Here is a 22,962-nt window from a genome sequence, read left to right on the forward strand (position 1 = left end):
ATTTCTAGAAATTATATTTAGTTTTTACGTCCAAGGAATGTTTTCATTTTAAGAGATTGTACAAACCATCCAGTCAGATTGTACAAACCATCCAGTCACTAAGACAATAAGTATCCTTACTTCAGGTAACACATACAAATGTACAGTGTATTCTACTGAATTTTGGTTTTTCTGTGAAATGAAAATCAAAATCAGGAAGCACTCTGAAGGCAATGGAGAAAGTACCACTGAGTGATTTAAAGGGCAGAGGAGTGAGAGGTGGAAGGTATGGATAACAAATTGCACCTACTTTACAATCTTGTCCAGGCTCAGTCCAGGCAAAGTTGGTCTTGTAGAGCAGGTAACCCCATATACACCCCATTTATGTCCATCTGGTAGGGTTCACAAGGTAAAGTAGATGAAGGATTATAGAAAAGTATGAGCTGCTGAAGAAAATAAAAGATCACAATGTAGCCTGGTTTTCAGAAATCAGAAGTGGGATGACTTCTTGTGAGATCAGAAATGCAGATTCATAAAGGACAGCTGTCAACAATGGAATTTATTTATGCCCATTTGGTATAGAAAGCACTTCTACTTGTGCTTTAGTCTTTTCAGTGATATGAAGCATATTCTTGTGTGCATTGTTAATAGATGATGAATTACCTTCAAAGGACTTAGAAATCATCTAAGGAGGACCATCCATATGCAAGGTCTGGTCCTGAGAACTGTTTATGGAAAGGAAAGACTAGTGAAGGGAAAAGCATGTTATATTCTCTTTTACTTCATGTACTGAAAGGCATTTAAGTGTAAGTTTTGTTTTGATTAGCACCTATTGGAACATGATAGTGTGATTTACATCAGGGCAGTAGGCTTATACTATATAGTGTCATGGCCTGAAAACCAATAAAAGAAAATGTTATAACTAATAACGGAAGCTACCATTTATTGTGTAATTATTTAGAGCAGTGCCTGGTACATGATAAATCTTGGTGATGATAATGAGTAGGCGGCCGAGGAGGATTGTGGTGGTGATGGCAGCGGTGGCAGTGATAGTGATGGTGATAATGATGTGATGGTGACGGTGGTGTTGATCATGATGGTGGTGATGATGGTGGTGGTAGTGATGATATGCCAGCCATTGTGCTTAAGCGCTTTATATGCATTATTTCATTTAATACCTCAGAACTCTATGCAACAGATACCATCACTGTTTTACAGATGAGTAACTTGTCTAGTAGCACACAGCTGGGAAATCATGAAGTCAGGGTCACTAAAGCCCTGTGTCTCTGACACCATGCTATATTTAAAGGCTAGTCTTAAGGCACCTGCTTTGGCTGGTTAGTCAAGGCTAAAGAAAAACCCAAAGCAGGAATTTTCTGCTTCTTGCTTTTCTTCTCTCAGAATGGGACAATCAAACTTAAACTATTGCCTATGATAATTATGCATGCATGCACATGCATATAACTATCTTCAAGTAGAATAGGATACTTTTTTTTTTAGCTTTACTCTTTTTTTAAAAAAAAATAAATTTTTTTATTTTATTTATTTATTTTTGGCTGCGTTGGGTCTTCACTGCTGCACGCGGGCTTTCTCTAGTTGCAGTGAGCGGGGGCTAGTCGTTGCGGTGTGCAGGCTTGTCATTGAGGTGGCTTCCCTTGGTGCTGAGCACGGGCTCTAGGCGCGCGGGCTTCAGTCGTTGTGGCTCGCGGGCTCTAGGGCGCAGGCTCAGTAGTTGTGATGCACAGGCTGAGTTGTTCCGCGGCAGGTGGGATCTTCCCAGACCAGGGCTCGGACCCGTGTCCCCTGCATTGGCAGGCGGATTCCCAACCATTGTGCCACCAGGGAAGCCCAGGATACATTTGACAGTGACTGATAATGCATTAATTTGGCACACACAGTCAAAATGAGATAAATTGTTTTTGATGAAAATTGCCATGCAGCCTAAGAGGCAAGGAGAGAAAGTTCCCAGAGATTTGACTCTGCAAACATTAATTATAGCTGCCAACCCAAAAGTAGTCTACGAGCACACCCAATGGTCAACAGAGTAATACATCAATCATTTAGTCCACGCTCACAAACCTTCAAACGTAAAATCTTTTCCTGTTAGGAGCAACAATTTATATTATTGAAAAAAGAAGAAGAGAATCTTCTTGAGGTTATGTTTGTCTGTAGTTTGCAAAATGTGATAACCATAATTCTTGTGTGGAATTTTTCCCACTGTCAGAGAAGATCTATTTATTTGATTTTGGTTTCATAGAAGCATAACACCATATCTACACTAAACATGCACTTAACTGGCAAGTACATTGCACACTTAAAAGAAATTTAGTTTCTTAGTAAACATATCTCTGAATGTTCCATGAAAATATTGAAAATATTTATTTAGAGAAAAAGACAGCAGTTTTTACATAAAGCAGGCATAATTGGTTTTCAAGAAGAATTAATATTTAGCTTATTGCTAAAATACAAGTGCTGCTTTAAAAAATTGTGTAATTTCTACTCTATCTGCCAGGAAGCCATCACAGACATCTCAAGAGACTATACATTTATGATCTAATAATAAAGCAACATATGTGGTTCATGATTACTTAAGCAGTAGTTGGTACAGCTTTCTAACTTGATCAAATCAACTGCAGCTCTGTAAACCAGAATGAAAGCTACATAAACTACATTTAATAATAAACAGAGGCAGTGGTGCTTTTTCACCCCTCAGAATCTCTGGATGAGAGGGAAAACTCATATGGGGATACATAGAAAATTTGCTTCTCACTTGTTAATAACAACAATTATAATAAAAATGATAGTTAACATTCATGAGTATCTAATAGTTCCAGGCATTATACTAAATACTTACCATGGATTCTCACTTAAGCTGCAAGATGAAACTATGAGATAGGTTAGGACACTGAGGCACAGAGAGGCTAAATGACTTGCCTTTGGTCACACAGCTTGAGAGTGGCAGAGAAAGGCTTTAAACCCAGAGACAGAGTCCAACTCCTGGAATTGAGCCTTTAGCCAATATGCAAAAGAGCAGAAGCCAAAACAGTAACATTATCTACTGATATAACCAACTGCTGTCTTTTGGGTTCCAGATGATCAGGGAATAAAATACAATATGATATTAATCATGTAACACAGACTGACTAGGGTCCTAATCCAGAAACTGCCATTTGTTAGTTTTTTGACCTTTGGTGAATTATTTAAGCCTCCAGACGTCACTCTCCTCAATGGCTAAGTGATGATAATAATACCTCATTGAGTTATTGTGAGGATTAAAAAACTAAATCCCTTAGCACTAATCTGAAAGTTTTATATTAGTATTATTATTCTTGGTGCTACTTTATAATATCATTAGACCTTAAGTGTAAACTATACCAAAGAAGGGGTGGATTCCTGTCATGTTGTTAGCAGTGAGTCCTTGAAGGAGAGAGAAAGTGGAGATGGAGAAAAGGAGAAGTCATTCTAGGAAGGGAATAAAAGGCACAGATGTGAGAAAGACCCTGATGTGAGGAGAGATGATAAATAAGTTCAGCTGACAGGACAGAGGGTTTAACATAAGATAAAATAGGAATGAGATTGCATAGACTATTGAATATAATATTTCATAGTGCAAAATAAGGACATTCACCATATTTGATTCTGGTAACTGTTCTCAACCTTTATGTAAAAATCTCTTATATAAGTGTGAAAAATCGGAAGTCTTTCATTTGGATTAGTAGTAATCCTGAGTGTATTAACTCTCTGTATAACTATACTTATATGTCTTACCGCCTGGGACATTTGTTAAAAATAGAGATTCCTGGCCTTCTCTAGATTTCGAGGAGAAGGCCAGGAATCTATGTATTCACTATCACTTGCAGGTTATTCTTATCATTAGGAAAGTCTGGGAAACACTACTATAATCCACCCCTAACACTGCTGTTGAAACAATCTTTGTAAAACAAATAATTTGCATCTCAGTTAAAGCACAAATACTTGGGCAGAGCCTTCAAGATGTTCACATCCTGTTCCTACCTACCTTTCAAACCACTCTCCCTCAAGCAGCCTGGAGTCCAGCCATACTCCACTGCACAGGTGTCTCTGTTTATTCATGCTTTTTGTGTCTCTTGGCCTGATATCCCATTGTCTTTGCTTTCTTACCTAGAAAACTGACACATTTTTAAAGGCTCAGTTCAAATGTCACTCATTCTATTGTAACTGTCCTGCATCCCACTAAGGAGAATTTTTCCCCCCTTTCCTGACCTTCCAATTATATTTTGCAGTAACATCTGTTTTATGTACGTGGTATATATTTTCAGTTTCTGAAAGGGCCTAGACTCTTTTATTTATCTTGTACTCCCTCAATACTTAGTGCTTAGCACAAAGGAAGTGCTCAATAAACCTTGGTGGAATAAATGAAGGTGTGAATAAAGATTTACTCCATACTCTGTCAGTACCTCAGTTTGTTCCTTGAGTAATGGAAGACATTTTAGAAAGATGGCTGGGGTTAGTTGCTATAACATTTTTGCTAATTTATTTTCATCTTTTTTTTTTGGCTTTGGCCTGCATTGGTGAGCTTTAATAAGCCTATTTAAATCAAGATCCTTTGATATTAATAATGAAAAATATGCAGGCTAGATTCCATGTTCATCACACATCTTTGTTAGCATAGCATGGAGCTTCAAATTTGCCATACACTAGAGTTTGGGTTAAAGGCCAAGTATTATCTGACATAATGTCTTTCCCACTCTCTCTCTCATTGCCAACATTTTGCACATTCAAGGAAAGTGCTGTGACACCACAGCCAAAAGAAGAAAGACCAGGAGATGAGGTGGAGAAAAAAAAAAAAAATTGGGCAAAATGGAGATACCCAATGGTAAAAGGAAAAAATAAAGGTGAAAGAGCACCTAGTTTGGTTATGAGACTGTAAAGTGAAATGCTTTATGTTTTCATCCTACACAAATTTAGGTCTTCCTAAATTTGCCTAAGGCAACTTACTTTTCTGAGGGAAGAGTATTTTTATTGTCCATTTTTATTGTAATGTTTTGGTGCCAATTTTGGTAACACACACTGAAGCTAAATTTGCAACCATTTAGCATATAATTTATTTTAAAAGCCTAAATAGGATCTTTTCCATGTAAGGTGAAGCTTTTAAAATACAAAACAAGCAAGAACAGTGAATAGCTGTTACTCATGTCATGTCTACTGCTGAATGGTGTTTATGGAGGGGACAGGGTATATTTCAGTCCCAGCAGTAAATGCAGCACTACCCTGAGATCACTCTTGAGAGAAGGAGAGGCTGTTTGTGTAAGAGTTCGAAACGTTATCTTTTGAAGCAGGGATAATGTGATTCTGTGTCAGCTCTCCTCCCTGTTTTCCTCTTTTGCTGAGACATCAGTATCACCATGCTTTTGAAATTAAGAATCCATGCATGGAACACCAAACGCCAAATAAGAGATTCTTCTTCTGATACTTGTTCTCATCAAATTTGTTGATCTTCCTTCTAATTATTTGTCATTTACCTTTATAAAGTACTTTTTTAAAACAATTATTTATGGCTGTGTTGGGTCTTCGTTTCTGGGCAAGGGCTTTCTCTAGCTGTGGCAAGCGGGGGCCACTCTTCATCGCGGTGCGCGGGCCTCCCACTATCGCGGCCTCTCTTGTTGCGGAGCGCAGGCTCCGGGCGCGCAGGCTCAGTAGGTGTGGCTCACGGGCCCAGTTGCTCCGCGGCATGTGGGGTCTTCCCGGACCGGGGCTCGAACCCGTGTCCCCTACATCGGCAGGTAGATTCTCAACCACTGCGCCACCAGGGAAGCCCCCTATAAAGTACTTTTTAACTAGAGTTCTTAAAATAGGTTATGGAGATTATCTCATTTTTCGTTTCAGTGTTTCTAAGAGCAGAATGCATAGTAGAGATAGGAGAGAGATTCTCCATTGGTTATCAAAAACTTTGGAGCAGGAAGCGAGGTGTTAGCAGATTTACTCTTTAGGGTCTGGGTCTGTAGATCATAAATTTATCTTCACAACGGTACAAGGTTAGCACAAGTTTTTCCAGTCGCTTCTCTGTTGGTGCCCTGAGCTACCGGTATTTCTACCTGGACATTCTCCTCTGTCAGGCTTGCTTAATGGGCGGGGAGGGGAGATGCTACATTTATTACATTTATTTTCTATTTTCAGACAAAGACATTGAAACAGAGAAGGGAAAAGTTATTTGCCTAAGAGGAAAAATTACTCATTATTGAATCTAATTCTGTAATAGGAAACTGTTGATTTCTATCCATGCTACGTGCTCTGGTTTCCTGTCACTTATTTTTCCTTTTTCACATTTTTTTTTTTTTTGTCTTTTATGATGGTCCTTTGAGATAAACTAAACTAGATGTCAAAGAAAAGGCCAATTAGAAAAAAACTGTGTAAATAGTAAAATAACGGATTCTTTGACCCTCGAAAGAAAAAGAAACAGTCATGCTTGCAAGTTTAAAAGAATTGTTCAGTTGGATGATTCTGAAAGTATGCAGCCTTGTTATTAACACTGAAAAGTTTAATTACATTTCATTATAGCATACTAGCTTCTCTTAATTGCTAAAAGGGGGCTATGAAAGCAAAAACAAAAATGCCTCATCTCTAGAAGCTAGATTTTCCTCTCTGCTTTGTAATGTAAATGTGCCTGTGTGTATATTAAAATTCACACACTCCATCCATCTCTCTGGCTTTTAAAGGAGGGGTCACCTGACTTCACCTAGAGCGAGCCGCTCCCCTCCCTTTCGCAGAGGAAACCCAAAAGTGAGAGACAGGCGCCTACGGAACACAGGTTCTCCTGCTGAGCGATGTAAATGACCCCTACCGCACGGGAATCCAATGAGGTTGCTGGCGGGGGGTGGGGAAAGAGAAAGCGAGGGAGAGAGCGTAAGCCCGAGTGGGGAGAGGAAGAGAGCAAGGGAGAGAGGGAGAGAGAGAGAGAGGGAGACAAGTGCAGCATGCTTCATCTTTGAGAGGAGGGGAAAACAAAAGACCTCAGCGGCAGTTTTGTGTTGCTGTGTCTGGCTTAAAGAAGAAACTTCTAGACACCCAGGCTGAAAAAATCAAAGCTCAGAGGAGACTACTTCTATCAAGAGAATTCTATGATCTGAGAATGGGTTGGATCAGTACAGGTGGTTTGAGAAGACACTGATGAGGACCATGGAAAGGTGGGAGAGGACGTGCGGCTTCCCTGCTTCCTTTGAACAGAGCTCTAGGTTAGTAAGCTGAAACAGACCGGGGTCTGCTTAAATATCTATATGTGTGTATGTGTGTGTTTTCTATTTATAACCTCCAAACCCTTCTGCCCCCTAACCTCTGGGTAGGCAGTGCCAATACATATTCCACCAGATGTGAACCTAAACTTGATTTGACTCTTACTCCATTTACCGAATGCCTCTCGTTTGCTTGCCGAGCTTTTGTTTAATACAGCCAGTGGCAGAGCCATCATGATTTCTCTCTGCTTCTGAGTCAGAATGTGTGTTTCAGCCCTAGATTGTCAGGTGGCTGTTTGGAGAATAGTTAGCATTTTGCTCCAGAAGGCTGCAAATGCATGATTAGGTTATTGTGAGAAGTAAACAGCAAGTATCTGCTGACTTGGCATTTCTTGTAATGTCAGAATAGTTCAGAGATATCTGACTGCATTTGTCTTATCTCAATTTCCCATGTAATTGAGTTAAATATAATAAGTTTGAAATGGCACCCTACCAACAAAGGCACACACCAGGTATTCTTGCAACAGAGTATGTTTTACCTCCCATTGGAGTCAAAGCTTAAAAATTAATTTTGGGGAGACCTGATTTTGAGGAAAGAATACAATATGTCATAATTAAAATAGGTGCAAAGACATTTCTTTATAAGTGGGTACAGATGTGTGTAAAACAAACACATAATTTCTCTTGTTCCTTGTCATGCAGATAGAGTGTCTTTTGTTCCAGGGTGTGTATTTTCCTGTTTTTACAAAGAAAGCATTGCCTGTGCTTTCTGTGATAGCAGACTTGTATGCCAATTTGTCATTGTGCACTGGTCAAGAATCTGCTCTATTCTGAAGTAAACTGCCCAGAGGTATTAGTCAAGAAGCTGGGAGGAGGGTGGGGAGTGGTGGTTTTTTCTTTCTTTCTCTTTTTTGACGATTAGCTCAGAAGTGTCTAATTCACATGATTTTAAGAGGAAGTGGGGGAAGGCATTTAGTTTTGAATAGGATGCAGATCCGTGCCATGCAATTGCCAAAGAATTTATCAAGAAGATGCTCAGAACAGAGGGAATCAGATTTGTAATGGACTCTTTAAAAAAATGTTCTGTGAGGGTGACTGGCTGGGTCCCTTTTGACCAAATTAAGATGCACTCTGGCAGTGCACTAGCAGCTGTGAGCTGACATTTTCTTATGAACCTAGTGAAAAATGGCTCCATATCTCTCCTCCCGTCCGGAGGAGATGGTGTCTCTGAGTTGTCGAGCTTTTCCTCAACGTGATTCGCTCTTATGGCTGTTTTCTGATAGGAATGGACTGGCTCCTGTTTCCTTTCTGTTTGCCTGCCTTTTTAAATCTCAGCGAGAATGGGGAGTGGGTGGTGACGGTTTTACTTCAAGTACAAACTACCCAGCAAGGCTAGCAGAAGATATTTTTCCGGGTTTCCATTTTTAGAAGGGAGTAGATTGTATTTCTTTGGACACGATATACACTTTTTGTTTTTGCGGAGTGGGCTAGTCAACAATTTCACTAAGAAAAGATGCACACATATGTGACACTTTACATCTGGACTCTCCACTTGCGAAGTGACACGTAAAGACACAGGGATACTTGCCTATCATCCATCTCTGAGAAGATAAAGCTGCCCTTTTCTTTCTTACCGTTGTTTCGCTGTTTTAGAACTGGGATCAGTTGTGCAAGGAGAAAGATCATGCCCTAGAGTTAGGGTGCAGGGAGGAAGTGTACTTCTGTCCTGTTCTCCACATGTGTTTCTTGAGGAATCCCTGTGCTGATTAGGGAGTGGAGGTGGAGGGGCTACAGCAGCTCCCCTGTCCCTTCATTTAGGCTTCGGTCTGTGAAAGCTCCAGCCAGCAGAGGCAGGATGCGCTTTAGCAAAGAGCTGTGTGTTTGAGGGGCTGGTAAAGAGCGTGTGTTGTTTGCGGGGGTGTGAAATCGGTTGTTCTCTATTTTATAGCATTCTAAGATGCTTCTATGAGTAGAAAGTGGGTTCATGAGGAAGGGGTTGGGCTCTTCATGTTTCAGGCAAGAAGTATAGCACAATCCACCAGAAAGGACAACAGGAGGATGCAAAACAGTGCAATACTGTGGGCACTGTGCAGAAAGAATAGTTCTTTAAATTGTATAATATTCCCCTAGTTCCAGAAATTTGCAAAAACCTCAAGGCTTCCTGAAAAATGCAGTGGAGTCATTTCTACATTATGACAAGTTAGACTTCTAGTACAATAATTTTAACAGCATTATGGAAACACCTTCCATAAGTGCTTTAGATATTATACCACTTGCTCCCCTGAAGGGTATCCCTCTTAGGGTTTGCCTCTTGGACATTTACATAGGAGAGGAGTCACAGCACAGATTTTTTTTTTTTTTGGAGTCAGTTTGGAATAATTTTGTTGGAGCTAAGTGCTTACAGAGGCAATAGGATTCACCTCTTTAGTAGAATAACAGAAATGGAACTTTAACACTGCATGTAGATCTGATTACTGCTTTTGTACATGTAGACAATTTGACTATGGTACATCGTGTGCTTTGGGGAAATTGATGCAATTATAGTTGAACAATGAACATAACAATAGAAAATACAATGAAAACATGGATCTCAACATTCATGGGAGGATTAGCAGGGTCACTCTTAAATATTGTTAATGACTACAAGTGAGGAGGTTTTACCCTGAGAAATGTCCAATGTCTAGAATGAAACAATCGTGTTTGTAAAACTAAGGGCATAGCTCACCAGCTGTTATAGAAGCTGGATGGCACTGATGTTTAAACCAGATAATACGTACATACGAAAGAATTGTGGACCTTAGAAACTTCCCACTGATGTAATTTTGTTTTTTATTGAATACAAGCAGCAGAATAACTATAAAATAGAAGCAGTTCATGATCAGCAGCCATCAAGGGAGAGAAGATCTAGGACTAACATGAAATTTTGGCAATGAGATATATGTGATGCCCGAGTGACCCTTAGGATACCAGTGAGTTCTTAATGAGAGCTAAAAAAGAAAAATCCACATGTTGAAATAAGTTTCAGTATGTCTATATTCTTATACCTTCAAGTTTGGAAAATAGAAAATTTCCTAAGATTAAAATTAATTGCTCCTGTGGTGCCTGTGGCATAGAAAGGAAAAGTTGAGATGAAACAATGAAGTTTCAGACAAAGATATTTTTGTGAAATATTTTTGAACACAAAGCTTCTTTCTGAGAATATTTTAAGTAGTAATGACCTGCTTTCTAAAGTCTATATTTTCTATTACTTTAAAAACTGTACTACCCTAAATTCCATTTCCAGCTTTTAAAAGCCTTAGTAGGTGACAACATGATATTAAATAAATAAGGGCACAATAAATGCCTCTGAGTTTAAAATACTCTAATTTTATGTTCAATTTTACATACATTTTTCCTCTAAGTCTGTCATATCTTTAGCTTTTGCTCTAAGTCATACAGCTGTGGCAATCTCACTTCTAAAGACCTCAGTTGCTTACTCTGACGATTGCAGATTTTTAATATAATTGGAAAAAATATAAGTGTTTTGCTATTTGACTGCATTAGGTGGTACCTTAAACAAGGTTAGTTATGATGTGAATTATCAGTTCAAGTGATTCATAGATATCAAGTGATATTCATAGGTATCATTTGCTTGAAATAAAGGAAATGCTGTATATTTAAAGAATATCAAGGCTTTTAAAATATACTAAGTATACAGTATGGGGGTTAATTCTTTGCCTAGTTTTCATCATAAGAATGGCTTTCTGTCAGCTAAGCCACTGTATGTTCCAAAAGCAGTGCATTATTCTGTTTTCTCCCATAGATTCCCTATCCATTCTCCCAAGTCATACAAAGTATATATCTCATCTAATGAAAGTGATAATGATTTAAAAAATTCCCCAATCAAAGTGTTTGAAAATTTACTATTCACTCTGTGAAAGAACATAGTCAGAATAGCTTTTTCATTTTCTCATCAGTAAAGCAAATCAAACTTTGGTGTCTTTAAGGAAACGAACAATGATGTGAATTATGAAATAGGAACCTCATTGCCAGGCAGTCAGCCAATGGTGAAGAAGTGAGCTTAATGGATGACTCTAATCGAAGCATTGCAGGTCAGGAAGTTCCCATATTAATAGGATCCCAGCTGAGATTCCAGAGTCAGCCACTCAACTGGCTCACCTTTCTCTTCTCCCTGGGGCTGGCTCTGTGAGAATAATACATTTAATGAAAAGAGATCACCTTTGCTATAAGATCACCTCTAACCTAGACCAGTCCTTGCAAACATTTCAGGTATCTTTAATATCCTCTCAGCCTGAAATTTCAATGACATTTTCTACCCAGCAGCAGATTCCAGATGCCTTTGGAAGTCACTCAACGTTTCACGGGAGTCAGGGGTCTTGCCAGTTACTGCCCACAAAGGCATAAACCTGGCCCAATAGGAAAGGCAGGAGGAATGAGAGCCTTCTCTGGCCCACAGAAGAGTACTGAGCCCCTTGGGTCCTTTTATGCAAAGGATGGCAAAAGCCCAAATGCCAAGCTATGGAATTGCTGGCCAACTGTTGAAGGATTCTCAGTCTTGGATTAATACAACTCTTTAAGAAGAGTTTTCCTTTGGGTCTTGGGAAGCTTCCTGTTTCCTTCTATCTCAGGGCCTTAGCACATGGTGTTTCTTCTGCCAGAATGCTCTTCTGCGCTCTTTACCTTCTCTGACATTTAATTGGCTCTCTTTACTGCATGCGCTCAGGGCTCATTATTTTTCTTTATTATAGAAAGAAGGATTTTTTAAAAAATTGTTAGTTATATATTAATGCCATTATTTGATTAATGTCTCTTTCTGCCAGGAGTCAGGACCTTCTAAAGTTAGGGTCCACATTCATTTTGTTCACAGTAGAACCCCTCAGCCCTTAGATCATGTTAACCCACATGTTAAGTGTGCACTAAACTTTTGTTAAATGACTAAATGAATGAAGAAATGAATACTAAGGCACCAGTACTAGCGGATAGACATAGTGTGGCTTTGGCTTAACAAGGAGCAAGTCTCTTCATTGTGTTAGCTAGTTTGGACTCCTGACAGGTGAGTGTACCAGAGTATTTTCAGGGTCTCCCTCTTGTCAGGATTTCCTATCTGAGAAAGAACATTTGAGTACTGTTATGATATTTCAGAAAGAACCTTACTACCACAAAGTGTCTGTAGGACCAGTCTTAGGCAAAACAGTGGTTTTTCCTTCTCTCTCTGTTACTCCCTCCAAAGCATCTCTTTTTTCTAAATCTGCCCTTACCATCCTTGGTTCTTTGCATCCAGGACCTTCCAGGTCACATCTGACAGTGGCTATACCTTGCTAACTAAGCTGCTAATTAGCTTGTGAGCCATGAAAGCTTTTCTATGGTGTGAACTCTTCTAGCAGTATTTGCACTTTGAACAAAATTGTCGTGAACTGATTAGTGCTCTGCTGATTAATATGAGGGATTGTAAAGCAGAGTATAGTATGAAGCTTGCCTTTAGGGAGCTTCTTTTCGGCTTTGGAGCTAGTAAGTCTTACAAGAAACACTTGGCGACTCCTCTAAGAGTCTGTAATCAACAACTGTATTTGTCCAGAGGCAGCTCTGGGTCTTGAGTGGCACCTGTCCCTAGGATACACAGCTTCCAGGTCCCTGGGGCCAAGATGACCCCTCCACACTGTGACATTGTATGGCCTGTTCTTAATTGCTGCTAATTCAATGATGACCCCTGTCCCCGTTTCCCCAAAGCATCAGCTAGGCCAGAGTGATGTGTTACAGATGAGTGAAAGAGGAGTCCCTGCTTCCCTCAGAGATAAAGGGAGCCGAGCTGCAGTGTTGCATTGGGCTTCTCAGCCTCCCAGATCTCCTCCCACTTCCAGAATCCAGACATAACTTTGCATGTTCCCATTCCCGGGAGAAAACAGTCTGTCAGAGTGGTGACACATTGCCCCCTCCGCCTTCTTCTCCTGAGATGGATCCTGGCTTTTCCTTATCCTCCTCTACAGTGCCCGGTAGACAAGTGCCACGTTGAATACAGACCTTGTTAAGACTTATCCTGTAGCTTGGTATTACAGATGTGCTATTAGTGCAATAAGGTGAAGACTGTCTGCCCAGAGAAATACGTAATTTATATAAGAAAATAAGTTTCATAAATTAAAAAAAATTACTATTTGTAACTGCATGAAAAATATTAAATACTTAGGAATAAATCTGTTGAAAAGTGTGCAAGACTTGACACTGAAAACTATAAAACTTATCTGGAGAAAAATTAAAGACGACCTCAGTAAATGGACAGATATTCCGTGTTCATAAATTGGAAGACTCAATATTGTCATCAATTTTTCTAAATTGGTCTATAGGTTCAATGCAATCCAATTAAAATTCTAGCAAGCCATGTGTGTAGTGTGTGTGTGTGTGTGAGATTGTGTGTTAATTGACAAGGTGATAGCAAAATTTATGTGATAATTAAAGGACCTAGAATATCCAAGAAAAAGAACAACTGTATTTGGTTGTGCAGATATTAATAAAACTAGAGCATAAAGAAAAGTATTTGTACAAGTGGAACTTCAAGTGGACCTTGACCGATAGGTAGTATCTAAATCATCAGAGAGGAAGGATAAGAAAAATGTAACTTTTTAGGAAAAACATGAATAAAAATGTTCAAAGGTATTTAGTACAAGGTGTGTTAAAGTCCTTATAGAGGATAGTGCTCATGTTTATTTTCCCAATTATAAAAGGCAAAAATACCTTCTATTCAAGAATTCATCAAGCTTTCATCCATTTAAGCCATATTTTGAGATCCTGAGCATTAGGATTTATACACTGAATTTACTCCTCTTTACACCTTGAAGTATTCTTTCTATCTCAGTATTTAAAAGTAATCTCAAAGAAGTTTTCTGTCAGAGGTGCTTTTAAGGATTCATTTAGCAATATTGATTACTTTAATTGAGGTTTATTGAAAGTGCTCAGTATAGCTCACTTGTGGTTCATGTTCTATAAATACATCACCATCTTATTGATATATAGTAGTGTTTTCATTTCATTGCAGTCAGCCTAACACCTTGTAGAAACCTTACATTCACACCAGACTGTAAAGAGGAAACATTCTTTTCCTCTGGTCTTCCACAGAACTTAAACCACGGAACTGAGTAAGAATCATTTTCAAGTATGTTTTTAGTAGTATAAGCCTGTTTCATTTGAAGACTCCCTGTGGAAAATCCAGAAAAAGAATGAACATAGCTAAGACAGAAAACATCAAGGTGCATGCACAAAAAAATGAGATAATTGAAATTAAGTGATTTTTTTTTTTTTTTTTTTTTTTTTTTTTTTCGGTACGTGGGCCTCTCACTGTTGTGGTCTCTCCCGTTGCGGAGCACAGGCTCCGGACACACAGGCTCAGCGGCCATGGCTCACGGGCCCAGCCGTTCCGCGGCATGTGGGATCTTCCCGGACCGGGGCACGAACCCGTCTCCCCTGCATCAGCAGGCGGACTCTCAACCACTGCGCCACCAGGGAAGCCTTAAGTGATTTTGAAGTAGGACAAATAACCTATAACTAGCCTTCTAGTTATAGAAGTTATGTGAAGTTATGGATATAAACAGTTTCCATTTTAGTGGTTGGGTTTTAGGTTAGGTCCAGGAGTTGTTAAATCCTATGAAAAAGCACTAGGTTTACTTTTTGAACTTTCCTTGTTTAGGTAGAGATATTGACCTTTTAGGGTAATTCAGGGTGTGCATCTTTTTAAAGGGAGGGGTCCCTCCAATGACCCCTTGCCAGCTAATGCTGTAACAATGCTTCATGAGTAAGACTGCACGCGTGGTCCTTTAGATGCTCTCACTGCTAAAAAAGAAAGAGAGAGAGAGAATATAAATCATCCTTTTGAGATATCATAGATTGCCCCTTCCACACACCTATGTGCATTACTCTTTCAGTAGTGTTAGGTTAAAGTAACACTTCAAAAACTGAAATCTTTCACCTCTCTTTTATTTCAAAAGAGAAAGCATAAAAGAGGCTGGGACTGGCTAGTAGTATGTGAAATTCTACTCTGTGTGGATCCCAGGTTATGCATTCCCATTGGGTATACAAGTCTTGATAGGGTGCTGCGTGTGGTAACTTTTATTTTCTAATAATATAGTTGTTGCTCTGGGAATCATAAGTCTTTCTCTTATTATTGGTGCATTAGAAATTAAGAACAGTCATGGCTAGCTCCATTTATCTAAATTAAGTGATAAAGAAATGGTATTAAAATATTACTGTATCTGTTAATAGTTCATGTCCCCCAAACCCGAAAGAACACATTTAAGTATGACTGGTGAGTGGCAGGCCTTTAATGAAGTTATCATTTGTTCATTTTCCATATTTATTTATTTCCAGTCTACAGAATTCTCCATCTGGGTTTGACTGAATTAAGATCTACCATAGAAGCCTGAATTTTTCTCAAACTAGTCTAAAAAACGGTTAGAGCCAAATGTACCAAACCATACCATGTTACTTTATGCCTTTGAGTATCTGTGTGTTATTTTCCCCACTGTCTAGAATGTTTTCTTCCAAGTGAATGCTAATTATAGACACAGGTCTTCTATAAAATATTCCCTGACCTATTCTCCCCTGATCTTGGGAAAAGTTTGTTATTCCCCATAACTATATATGTACCCACACATGCACACATATTCTGCTTTTCTATTTAGAGTTTTGTTTCTCTCACTAGAATATAATCGCCTAAAACAGAGTTGGATTTTTGATTATCCTGCTATGTCCATTACCCAATAGAGGATATAGCATATAATTAATATATATTTCAGTTAGGATTTAAAGAAGCTGATCCTCTTTTTGTCCACATTGCAGGAGGAGTGTAATGTGTGTTTATGAGATTAAGTGGTTTAAAAATCTTCATGTGTTTTAATCAGTTGTCTTTTTAGTCTCAGTTCTACTAAAGCTGAAAATAAATGCTAATCATACTAAAAATCCCCACATATTTTTTTCTAAGAAATTATGAAGTTTTATAGTCAACTGTGAGCAATGAGAGGTAGAATTAAGGGAAATAGTGCTGAACAGTTTGATCCATGAAAAATTAACTCTGGATAAGGTCCATGAATCATGTTACCAAAATGATGTAGAGACCTTTCCCTCAGTGCTCCCTTATACCCATCCACCATTGCAATGTGGAGGCAAAGGAGAGATGTCTTACCTTTGCACAGAGCTTTGCTGCTCTGAGTGTGGGCCGTAGAGCAGCCACATCAACATCACCTGGGAGTTTGTTAGAAGGAAGAATCTTGGGCCTTACCCCAACCTATAGAATTAGAGTCTGCATATTTAAACAAGACCATAGCTGGTTTAATTCTGCATTAATGTTTGAGAAGCACTAATAAGAGAGAATCCTTTTATGAAGTTTTTTGTCAATTTTGCAGCCTACAGCTTGGCAAGCAACTTGGGGACAAGTTGTGAATATCGAAGGTCGTTTCTTTTCTCAAGCTATGTAATGGAAGCAGTTCTCCCTCCAAGTCACCCATCTTTATGTGTCCTGGAAAGAGAAGGAAATGAACCTTATTAGAAGCTACTATCTTTCTTGTTCCTTTTCCCAAACCAACTTCTATTATGTACATTGGGAAAACAATGAAGTGTAGCAGGAGAGACTAGAATTGAGTCTGGCCTCTGGCACATATTAGCTGTATAAAGTTGGACAGCTTCCTTAGGCTTTTTAACCTCATTTTCCTCTTCTGTAAAATGGAAATTATAATACTTATTGGCAAGGTTGTTTCTATATTAGAGATAAAGATGAGAAATTATTTCCTGTAGCTCACTTGGCACAAAGTAAGCACTCAGTAAATAAACAGAAACTATGGTTAACATTGCCTTACCCCCACTTTCCTCATGGATCCTTGTTGAAAGCAAAGATGTAATCTCTTCTAATGCCAACTTCTAGGTGTTTGCCTTGGGTGCCTTTTGGAGGTGGAGACTGAGAATTCTAACTGGTTTGATTTCCTGCTACTTGATTTGAAAACAACAAACTAATGAACATCATGTGCTTCTCTCAAACATACACTTACATATTGGAATAAAATGCCCCTGGATATACAAAGCAAAAGAAGAAACTCATATTCTTGATATCAGTTCCTTCTTCCAATAAAGGAAATGTAGGTTACTTCCCAATAAGATTGTCAAGGAAGGTTAGTGTCAGAATTTACTAGGGAAAGTAGTCATGTCATTAGCTAAGATAGAGAAGGAATTTAGCATGAGAGCAGAAGAATTAAAATCCAGTTGCAGGCCTCTAAATCTAAGAACTGCCATTACATGATAATTCTTTTTTTAATCTGGGTGGAAATTTTGATATTGGAACTTCTATATCATTATTACACTCCATTACATTATAAGTTAACAATGTTGTCTTAAAAATACTATATAATGAAAAAAAGTACAGATTATAAAAGGCAAATTGCACAGAGAAATTGCACAAAGAAACCTCTTTTATTTTCTTAAAGACCTAACTTAAAAAATTTAAATTAAAAAGCTTATCTTGGAAAATAGAGAAAACTTGTGATAAAAATCTCACACATAAACTTACATGTTAAGGTACTTAACCATTGTCAGTCTGCATATTATTTTGTCATAGCAATATGAAAGAAAATTACAGGTGTTTTGTTAAATTAACAATTTTTATAAATTTATAAACTTTTTATAAAGTCACACAACTAGTGAGTTTATCACAATGTGATATTCAAATTCTCACACTGAAGTGAACATTGTCGTGTTAAAGTTACCCTTTTAACATTCACAGCTGCAGAGAAAAACAAGGACCACTAATTAACTTTATTAACTTCTCCTTTTGGTTACACAAACTTTAAAGATCTAATAGAAAGCATGTACCAATGATGCCCTGAAAAAATTTATCTACTTGTAACTTCATTAATTTTAGCTGGTTTTCTTGGTTTTAAATAAAGTTTATGCAATCATTTTAGAGCTATATGTCTTAACCTAGAAATGAATGCATGATTAAAAAATAAATCAAGCCATTTATCTTTATATTTCTATACAGATGATTTTAAGTAGGTCAAATTTGAAGTAAAGATAAAAGAATATATAACTAAGAAAATGACTTGAGTCAAGTCGTGACAGAAGTGTGAGAGCTACCCATGGGAACAGAAAGATATAAAGACCTTGGTTTGGAACATGGTAGGTTTGAGATGCTTATTCGTTATCCAAGAGGATCAGTCAAGTAGGCAGTTGGATATAGAGTTCTGGAATTCAGGAGTGAGGTCCCTGATAAAGTGTACATTTGGGGTCTACTGCTCATATGTGGTGGTTAAAGCCATGTGTCTAATGGGATCATCCAAGGACTGAGTATGAAAAGGAAGAAGTATTTTCCTGATTGAGCACTGCTGTACCTTTAATAATTGAGAAGATAAGGGGGAATCAGGAAAAGAAACCAAGAAATCACAGAAAGATAGGAAAAAAAATAAGACAGAATGGTGCCCTCTAAGCCAAGTGAAATGTTTCAAAGAGAGTATGATCCACTGTGTCAGATGCTGCTGATTTGTTATGCAAGATGAAGACTTACTAATGTCCACTGGTTTTGGTAACATGGAGAGTTCAAGAGAAAAGAAATGGAGACAGGGAATACAGATGATTATTTTAAGTTTATTTTGTTTTGTTTTTTACTGGAAAAAGAAAGTAAGAAATAGGACAGTCACTGGAAGGAAAAGAGGGCTATAAGTCAGATTTTTTTAAGCTAAACAAAAAATTTTAGCATGTTTTAATTAAAAAGAATGATTGAATAGAGAGGAAGAAATTGACATATATATATATATATATATATATATATATATATATATATATAGAGAGAGAGAGAGAGAGAGAGAGAGAGAGAGAGGAGAATTTCAATGTCTTTAAGTAGGTGTTTGTTAGATATAGAGCACAAAGGGAGAGGTTAGCCTGTTCTAGGAGTGCAGCCTATCCATTCATATTAGTAAGAACAAAGCAGCCCATAAGAACCAAGAGGTATTTAGGTGGGAAGATCTGGTGGTGAGAACTTGTGAATGTTCTCTTCTGATTTTAGCAATTTCTCAGTGAAGAAAGAAGCAAGATTATGGTGGGGGAGGTATCAGAGATTTTGAAGAAAAATGAGAAGTCTGCAAGTCTAGGAGAGTGGGAAAGGAGTGATCTAGAGAAACATAGCATGGTTGATGGGTAGCATTAAGGGTCCACTAGAAATTGTGTCATTTTTCCCTAGCCACATTGAGCAATTTGGGTAAGATGTGGAGAAGACAGAGAGATGGGTTTAATTAGGGTTGTCTGTATGATGTCGCAGGAGGAGCAATGGAGTCAAGGGGAATGTATTAAAGCACTACAATGATAAACGAGAATTTAACCTGGGTTGGAGAATGAGGGTCTGGGAGTGGGGTGAGGACTATGAAATCTCGGTGGGATTAGAAGGTAGAAGATCTCAGCAGGATTGAAGGGTTTTGAGTTGGTGTTGGAGATGTGAGGAATCCCATTGTTGTCTGTTTAGAAGTATCTAATGTCATGTTCTTCTACAATACTCTCAGGTGCCATGATGTTCCGTTAAGAGTGGCTTATTTTAAATACTACCCTCATTTAGTGCAAACATGGCTGCCAAATGCATGCATTACTACCCATTTCCACTAATCCGTCAATTCTCTGAACAACTGGCAAAATGCAAGTGCTGATGTTGCAGCTGTTCCTATGTTTTGAATTGCCTCAGGAGAGGAAAAAAAACCTACAAATATTACATGAGTTAATGACAGAATAAATGCTTGTTTACAGTGTGTAATTATGAATCCATATCATTGATACTACAAGACGGATGCTTGAGTTTACTTTTATATTGCTAGAAGCACTTCAGTCTTTATAATAATTACAGTGGGGAATAATTTGTGTGTATATGAATGGATCCCGTACTTGGATTTCCACTTGGCGGGTGGAACTCTGATCTCCTGCCTGCCAGTCTTTTCCTTCAGGGATATTTGGACTCTGCTTCTCGTACTCTCCTTTGGCTAGAAAGCACCTCCACCTGACAGATTTTGTTTGGAGAAGTACTGTTCTCATGTCTGAAGCTAAGCGTAAGTGGCCCTAGGCTACTGAGTCCATATTCTTCCTTTAGAAGCCTGGGGCACCTTCAGTTAGATCACATTTATTTCTAAGAGTTTTAAGATTGTGACATGGAATATTATGGTGTTTAGGATAATAATCAAAATAAAAAGAAACAATATTATGAGAAACGTAGTCCATCATTTTTTTATAAGGGTGACTTAACTCTCTGAAAGCAGACCAGTTGGATTTTGAGCTAAAATTTTAATACAGGCTGCTTAGTCAGATATCTTGATTTGTCTTCCATATAGAATTGTGACTGTGTAGTGGAACAAGCCAGAATCTTGTGATGTTCACAGTGCAAGATTTTGGCTATAGCAGGAAGCAATACAATTTTAACAGTATGCAATTCCTGGATTTTTGCTAATGTCATACTTGTTTGCTGAGCTGGGATGTTGTCCTGTAGGGGAGTACATACATTTGAATGACTAAAGAAAGATAGTTACACTTAAAATTTTACATCAAACTACAGACCTTCGTATATGGTACTTATATTCATGGCAGAACCAGGTATTACAAGTTTCACAAAATATACCATCAACTGATGCCTGAAATTATTTTGTCAAATCAACAGATTAATTTCTTTACACTGTTTGTGGATCAGACCTTCAGAAGTGTTCATCTGTTGTGTAGAAGCACAAGTCTTTTGTCATGAAGATACACAGAAGCCCCAAAATTTTGATCTTTGTTATCACATATTCTGGGTGCTTTTCGTATCTTCAGTGAAATGTATATAAAAGACCCATAGCCTGTAGACTCTTTGAAACTTGCTTAAAAGTGAAACCAAACAAACATTTTCATAGAATTAAACTTTCCCATTATAAATATAGTATACATGAAACTATCCTTTTATGTAAAGGAACATTTAAAACACTCTAACACATATTTTTACAAAAAACACATGAGACAAAATGATTTTCCAGAGCTGCCATGGCTAGTTACCACCAAGGCCAGAACTAGCATACAAGACTCCTAACTTCTAGTTTAGTGTGCTTCCCCCAGCACACACTTACAGAATGTTATTCTTGAGCTCAGAATCATTTAGTGTCTCCCCTCTCTGGTAATTTTCCTTTTAGAAAAGTGTATGATTAAACCTCCAGTCTTCAAATGCTCTACTAACTTAAGTAAAAAGCATGTTGAACATGGTATAAAGGATATTACCTTAATCTGCAAAGGTTGAATTTTCAGCACATGTAAAAGCATATTATGTGCCTTATAATACATTTTTCATAATAGAGACCATCAGTCAAGGTGTAAAAAGGCATGTTAGAGCAAAGAGAGACATTAAAGCAAATAACTTGGTAACTCCGATATAAATGGATGGATGTCGTCGCTTCAAGTGAGCTAATGTGAAGTATCAAGATATTTACCTTCATTCTTTGGTTTGTTTAAATTTTTTTTCAGAAAGGAAGATGCTTGTAGTGAAGGAAGCTGACACAGGCAGCAGAAGTGGTTAGTTTCAAAGCTGTTTTAACCCATTTTAGTGATTTATATTTAAATATTCTAAATATTTATATTTAGAATTTATATTTAAACATTAAACCTAATTTTCCAATTAATTTCACAGAAGAGATGCTTTTTATATTGATTGCCCAAGTGTGCTCCCTGTTTGTGTCAAGAATATCTAATATGGTAGTGCTAACCAGCAGTGCCCTTAAAATTAATACTTGCTGTTAAACTTCACACTGTTTTAGAGCCTTTACAGATCCTGAAGAGTTAAAGGTGCACTGCTTGAAATCATTTTAACTTAACATGGAAATGATCAGCAGGTTCATGTAGTTCACAATGGACATTTGAAAGATAATTTGTTTTCTTTGGGCTTATTATCAGTAACTATTTTATTATTAACCTGCAGTTTTCTTTTCATATTTACCTGAATATTTGCCACTTTTTGTGCTCTTCATTTCTTCCTAAATATGTTTCCACCAGATATGAGCTTTCTTTGGCTGAAGAACTTCCTTTACTATTTCTCGTAGTGTGGGTCTGCACACTATGGGTGATGTTTCCTTTAGTTTTTGTATATTTGAAAATGTTTGTATTTCACCTTCAATCTTGAAAGATATTTTTCCCAGATAGAAAATTCTCAGTGGACAGCTATTTTTTTTCTTTCCACAGCCTTTCATTTTTAGACTCCATTTTTTTTCTGATGAGAATTTAGCTATCATTTGTAACATTCTCTTATGCATAATATGTCATTTTTCTTTGGCTTCTTTCAAGATTTTCTCATATTTGAGAATTCAAAATTTTGACTATGATTTGAATTTTTAAAAAGTCTTCTTAAGTTTTCTGAGCTACTTGAACCTGTAAATTTGTGTCTCTTACCAAATATGGGAAATTTTTGGCCATTATTTTAATATTTTAAAATATTTTTTCTGTCCCATTCTTTATTCTCCTCCTATGAACCTAAGGATACATATGTTATACCTTTTAATGTTATCCCATGGGTCAAAGAGGCTAAATTTATTTATTTTAATCTTTTTGTCTTATGACTTCAAATTGGATAATTTCTGTCAATCTCACTTCAAGTTTACTATTTTTTGGTCTGTTATCTCTAATCTGCTATAAAGTGCAGCCAGGGAATTTTTTTTCCAGATATTGAATATTTCATTTCTAGAATTTATTTCTTTTTGTTTCCATTCCTCTGCTGAAATTTATTATCTGTTCCTTTATTATAATTGTTTTTCTTTATGTT

At 37.6% G+C, this 22,962-nt stretch overlaps 1 protein-coding gene across 11 annotated transcripts in view; it reads left to right on the forward strand.

Moving 5' to 3' along the window:
* The window catches only part of MAGI2 (membrane associated guanylate kinase, WW and PDZ domain containing 2), a 1,353,221-nt gene that overhangs the window by 597,738 nt on the left and 732,521 nt on the right, over window positions 1-22,962 (forward strand). For 4 of the 11 annotated variants that reach the window (XM_067042761.1, XM_067042763.1, XM_067042756.1 and 1 more), the window contains exon 1: window positions 6,753-7,190. The exons of the other annotated variants lie outside the window; for them this stretch is intronic. The gene's annotated coding sequence lies outside the window, so the exon portion shown is untranslated. Of the gene's footprint in view, window positions 1-6,752; window positions 7,191-22,962 lie in introns of those variants that run through there. 11 annotated transcript variants of the gene reach the window in all.

The sequence above is a fragment of the Kogia breviceps genome, chromosome 9 (assembly GCF_026419965.1).
Source record: "Kogia breviceps isolate mKogBre1 chromosome 9, mKogBre1 haplotype 1, whole genome shotgun sequence".
Classification (NCBI taxonomy): Eukaryota; Metazoa; Chordata; class Mammalia; order Artiodactyla; family Physeteridae; genus Kogia; species Kogia breviceps.